The sequence below is a fragment of the Otolemur garnettii genome, unplaced genomic scaffold (genome assembly GCF_000181295.1).
Source record: "Otolemur garnettii isolate 467f Iridium unplaced genomic scaffold, OtoGar3 scaffold00003, whole genome shotgun sequence".
NCBI lineage: Eukaryota > Metazoa > Chordata > Mammalia > Primates > Galagidae > Otolemur > Otolemur garnettii.
Window position 1 is genome coordinate 19,350,092 of NW_003852398.1, and position 6,803 is coordinate 19,356,894.

Here is a 6,803-nt window from a genome sequence, read left to right on the forward strand (position 1 = left end):
CAGAAATAGGCTTTGGATGTTAACCTAGTATCTTGAATCTTAATGTAATTGTTTATTGATTCCAGGAGGGTTTTTTTTTTTTTTTATTTTTGGCAATTCTTTGGGATTTTATTTTATTATTTTGTTATTTTATCTTATTTTATTTTATAATTTTATTTAAGACAGGGTCTCCCTATGTTGCTCAGGCTGTTCTCAAACTCCTGGCCTCAAGTGATCCTCCCTTCTTGGCCTCCCAAAGTGCTGGATTAAAAGCATGAGTCCCTGCACCTGGTATGGGATTTTCTATAGACAATCATGTCATATGTGAGCAAAGGAAGTTTTATTTCTTTCTTCCCAATCTGTGTACCTTTTATTTGCTTTTGTTGTCTTATTATACTAACTAAGACTTTTAGTATGATGTTGAAAAGGAGGGACTATCCTTGCCTTATTCCTGGTATTAGTGAAAAAGCATATATTTTCTCACCATGAATTATGGTATTAATTGTGGGTTTTTTGTAGGTTCTTAAAATCAAGTTGAAGAAGTTCCTTCTATAGATTTGCACTTTTTAAGAAAACAAGTTCACGCTGATTTTTCTACTCCTCATTGATCTTTCATTCAAAATTTAAGAAATATGCACACAATGTGGACATAAAGTTCATATGCAATTTGAAATAATTAAGCATGGTAAACTGCACATATGTTCACCCTATGTGTGAACAGAGAAAGGGTCTCACTCTGTTGCCTAGAGGTGATGATCTTCCTACCTTGGCTTTCCAAAGTGCAGGGATTACATCACAACCAGCCACAAATTTAGCAAATCTTTACTATGTACTTTCCATGCAAGGTGATTTTAAGGTTTTAAGTAGGAGAAAATACAAACATGAATTTTCAATACCTTGGATTGGGAAATGGTTCTTAGCTATATAATACCAAAAGCATGACCAACCAAATAAAAAAAGAGATAAGTTGGACTATCAAGAAAGTGAAAGGACAACACAGAATGGGAAAAATATTCACAATTTACATATCAGCTAAGAGTCTATTATCCAAAACATATAAAGAACTCTCACAACTCAACAAAAAAGGACAAATAACCAATGAAAAAAATTAGTGAAGACTTGAATGGACATATCTCTGAATAAGATAAACAAATGGCCAATAAGCATATGAAAAAATGCTTAATATCAATAGTCATTAGGAAACTGGACACTAAAGCCACAAGGAGATAGGACTTCATCCTCACTAGGATAGCTATAATTAAGAAAAAATAAAAACTAACCGAAACAGAAAATAACATGTGTTGTGGAGGACGTGGATAAACTGAAACTTTCGTATATTGCTGTTGTGAATGTAAAATGATGCAGCTATTTTGGTAATCAGTCTGGCCATTCTTCAAAAAGTTTAATGAAATATACAGCTACCATGTGATCCAGGAATTTCACCCCTAAGTGTATACCCAAGAGAACTGAAAATATATACTCATGCACAAACTTAAACATAAATGTTTACAGAAGCATTATTCACAAGAGCAAAAATGTAGAAATAATCAAAATGTCCATTATTTGAGGAATGGATAAATAAATATCCACATAATGGAATATTGTTCAGTCATAAAATGAAATAAAGCACTTGGGCAGCTGAGGTGGGATGATGGCTTGAAGCCGGGAGTTTGAGACCGCCTTAAGCATCAGAGGGAGACCGTGTTTCTACAGAAAGAAAAAAAAATAGCCTCGGGAGGCTAATGTGGGAGTATCACTTGAGCCCCAGAATTCAAGGCTACAGTGGGCTATGACTGCACCACTGCACTGCAGCCTGGGTGATAGAGTGAGGCCCTGTCTCTGTAAAATAAAAAAAAAATAAAGATATGAAGTACTTATAAATAAATGCTACAACATAGATGAGTCTCAAAAACTATACTAAATGAAAGAAGCCAGATACAAAAGGTCATGTCATGTAGGTATTATTCTATAAAATATCCAGAATGGGAAAATGCAGACTCATGTGCAGATCTTAACTTCTAGCCCTATTCCTGCCAATAGCTTCTAGTCTAGAAAGCAAGCATCTTTCTTGCTTCATTCATCCCCTACAAGGCATGAGAACAGACTGTTGGTCAGCTTTGGATAATGCCTGTGGTGGCCTCCCTGGTCCACTCTCCTGCTTCCTTTACTCTCCTTCAGTTCATTCTCCACAAGACCATGGCAGAGACATGCTTAAAATGCATGTGTTTTATATTTCCTTCTGCTCAGGATTCTGTCCTCATTCCCTATAGAATAAATGCATCTCCACTATCCACCCTTGGTTCTCCCTGTTTCTTTTCTTTTCTTTCTTTTTTTTTTTTTTTTTGCAGTTTTTGGCCAGGGCCAGGTTTGAACCCATCACCTCCAGTATATGGGGCCAGCGCCCTACTCCTTTGAGCCAGATGCTCTGCCCAGTTCTCCCTGTTTCTTTCACATTATTCTCCAGACAAGCCAAAGGCCCATCATTCTCATGAGATGCTGCTTCTAAATCCACTCCATTTCACATTCCAGTTTTACTGCTTAGCACAACCTCTTTTAACTCATAAAGTCCTATTCACCCTGTCCAGACTTCATCTTTTCCTGACTGTCTTCTCTATACCATTTTCTGTGCCATTCAATACATTGCATGTGTTTTTGTTCTTGCATTCATCATGATGCATTTTCTTTAAATGTTTTTCTCTCCTATTGGCCTGTGACCACCTTGGGAGCAATCATTGTGTCTTATACTAAGGTGACCAGATTTTAACATTGGTAAAGCAGGACACCATTGACCGGGGTGGGGAGTTCTTAATTAAAAATTTGGTCTATATGGAGCAACAAAAATTTTCATAAAATGCAAAAATAGTATTGTAATATATATATATATTTAATTTCAATATAAGTACAATTTACAAATATAATACATTAAAAAAAATTATGTATAGGGTGGTGCCTGTGGCTCAGAGGAGTAGGGTGCCAGCCCCATATGCCAAAGGTGGTGGGTTCAAACCCAGCCCTGGCCAAAAAAAAAAAGAAAAAATTATGTATAGTATTATTTTATTCTTTGGCATATTTTTTCATTTGAGTGAATTTTTTTTTAGTAGATTGCTGTTGTTTAAAAGGTCATGAAATTTTTCACAAGAATTTGTTAAATTATATTTCACACATAAAATGGCTTTCAAAGTCTCAACACTTAATTGTGATTTTTCTGATGTCCACACTTCATTTACCGTAGAAAAAATGTGTTCAGTTGTAGCATTAGTTCCTGGTAAGGACAGGGCGTATCCCACAATTTTTAGTGCATTCTTGTATGGAACATGGTTTGTTTCATAATGATGAAATATTTGTAAACATGTGTTCTCTATTATGATTTTTGCTGATGCCCAAGAGTTAACCTTTTCCTTATCAATATATATTTTTTAATAATGATACCTTGTAAGTCATAAGTGTCGCTTTCAAGGCTGGCATTAGACTTTTTGCCACCACTATAAAGTCTAAATAATATGAGTACTGTCTGCTAAATTCATGAAATAAATAAATAAATTACTTACCTAATTATCTGAATAGCTGATTTGTTGACATCACTTGTTTAACTAGCACTAGCATGCAGTATGATTTGTATCATCTGAGAGATAGTTACAAAATGTTTTCGTGGTTGCCAATGCCAAAAAATGCCATTGTTCATTAAGTCCAAACAATGGTGGTCGAATTCTAACAACTGATCAACAATGAGAACTTTGACAAGCAGTTCTCAATAATCAGTTCTCAACAATTATTTGTTATTATTAAAGTTTAACATTATAAAATTAACAAAAATAATATAAAACTCATATCCTGGTGAAATAGCCGCATAGTAGTGTTGAGACCAGAATTGCTGCTGAGAGATCACTACACACATGTAAAGACAAAAAGTGCTTTATTTTGCAAGCATATGCCTGGGCTACTTTTCCCTTCAGCGTGGCTGGAGGAAGGGTGATCCCTTAGTGAAGCGAGTTGAGGTTTTTAAAGAGCATAGAGGAATTTCATTGGGTGTTTTGTCGCTGGGCTGCTATTGACTGAGCTGTTTATGGTTAGGGATGCTCTAGAGGTGGGGGGGGGCTACTTGTTTGTTCCAGACAGTTTGGCTCCTTCTGAGCTAATTGTCCTTGCCTAGAAGCAGGGAGGGAACCAGTCTCCTTCTGATACCGATTCCACCTGGGTGACCTTGCCCAGGAGGGGAATAGAGAGTTTACATTAGCCTTTTCATTTCCAAATGAAGTTACATTAACCTCTTCATTCCCAAATGGAGTTACATTAATCTTTTCAGCAGCTGAAAACTGTATATTCTCTTCCTGTTCTGCCGCCATTCCCTAGCTTATTGTGCATTCTTTCCAAAAATTGGAACTTTTTAAAAACGCTACAGGACATGGGACAAGTTGTTAAAAATCAGGTCTGTCCCACCAAAAGTGGGACGTCTGGTCACCTTATCTTATTCAGCCCCATAATTCTTGGGCCTGCTGTAATGCCTGGATGGCACATAGTTGGCACTCAGTAAATGTTGTTAAATATATGAATATTTGTCAGTAAACCAGAAGAAAAGGCTGTCCTGGTTGACAACACAGCTGAGTCCTCAGCCAAAAGCCAGCATCAACTGCCAGCTGTGGGAGGGAGCCATCTTGGATGTCCAGCCCAGTTGAGCCTTCAGCTCACTGCAGCCCCAGCCAGCATCCCACTGCAAGTGAATGAATGGCCCCAAATAAAAACCCTCCCAAATGAGCCCAGTCAGCCCACAGAGACATGAGAGATAATAGTATACTATGGTTCTTAAGCCACTAAGTTTTGGCATAGTTTGCATGAAGCAATAGATAACCAGAACAACCCCTTAAAGTGAAAAAAGCCCTTAGGTCATTTTTAGTAACAGCCAACAAGAGGAGGGCTTGATGGAATATAGGGCCATTACTCCTCTATTTCCTATAGACTAAATGATCTTAATATGTAAATCATATCACATAATCCAACTAGACAGAGTCCTTAGAATAAACCCCCACTCCTTCCTCAGGCCTGTGTCATCTAGCTCTTTCATGGTAGTTCTTCCAATACAACCTGTGCCATCTTCCCCACACATACCTTTCTCTGGTCACACTGACTTTCTTTACATTTCTAGGAAATTCTAAGTTCTTTCCAACTTAGTGTCTTTGCACATGCTATTTCCTCCATCTGGAAAGCCATCACTTTAGCTCACATTGTGGCTAACTCCTTCTTTTTTAAATCTTAGGTTAATGGCTAGTGTATTAGTCAGGGTTCTCCAGAGATATAGAACCAATAGGAAACTGCCTATCTATCTATAGTATATATACTATGTATAGATGTAGATGTTCATAGAAATATAAAATTATATAAATATCTATTCTACTTATCTGGGAAGAGACTAATAATAATAATCTTTATAATCATTAAGAACTGGCTCATGCAATTAAGGAGGCTAAAGATGAGAAGTCCCTGAATATGCTGTCTTCAATCTGGAGACCCAGAACAAGTGGGGGTATAGTTTAAAGCTCTGAGATGCAGAGGGCTGATGATGTAGACTGCAGTCTGGATCTAAGGGCCTGAGAACCAGTAGGGCTGAGGGTAGAGAAGATTCCTGTCCCAGGTCAAGAAGTCAGGCAGAGTTAATTCAACCTTCCTCCACCTTCTTATTCTATTCAGGTCCTCACAGATTGAACGATGCCCACCTGCATGGGGTGGGCCATCTGCTCTACTCAGTCCCCCAATCCTAATGCTGCTGTCTTTCAGAAACACCCCTACAGACATACCCCAAAATAATGCTTTACCAGCTATGTGGGCTTACTGTGATCGAGTTAAGTTGATATATCAAATTAATTATCATAGTCATTTTCTCAGAAAGACCTTCCCCAGTAAATTTTTTCACCAATTATTTTTAAAAAATATGTACCTTTGTTTCTTTTATTCATAGCATTTGCAACAAAATTTATTTGCTTTTTCTCTCTCCCTCACTAGCCCTAAGCTCCATGAAGGTGGTGGGCTATAGTAGTTCTAAAAGGTGGGCTGTCTCAGATTTGGGGGGGTATGTGGGGAGGAAAATAGGTCAAGGAAATGAGAAGTAAACTTAAGAAGACAAAGGACATGTCCAGTAGTGCCTCATTGCAAAAATGTAAGTTTAAGCAAGTTCCTTAAAAGTCCTAAGTTAGGCTTCTAAGGAATCCCACAGTCAGATGTTACACCCTGCCCATTTAATAATGTCAGCCTTAACAATGTCTCCCCTTAACATGGGGAGAGGAGAGTGTTTGACTCAAATTGAATTTTTTTTCTATTAATGGAAGAAAGACTTTATAAAGTCATTGAAAGTTTAGCTTTCAAAAAATATATTTCATAAAAATGATAAAAAATGTTTATTATGAAATATTCAAGCACTACACACAGTATTAAAGAAAAATTCAATAATTATATTATCAACATTAAAGTGTAGTTTTGAGGTTATACAACAACCTTAAAAGGAAGAAAAAATAAGCTACAGACTGATTAAAATATTTGGAAACCACATATCTAGAAAAGCACTAATGTCTAAAATATATAAAGAACTCTCAAAATTCAACAGTAAAAAAAATATTCAGCGTCGTGACCTGTCAGGCTCCTATGGCCCTAGTCTTGGTTAGTGCAGGAAGGAACCAGGTGAGAGGCGGATTCAAAGTACAAGCTTGTGGAAGGCGGGCCAGCCCTTACTTTCTGGGTAACCTCCAAGCAACCTCCGCACCAGCCTTTTATTGAAAGAGAATGATACAGGTGAGGGGAGAAATTAACAATGACTATGCGCTGAGGGCACGGGCTCT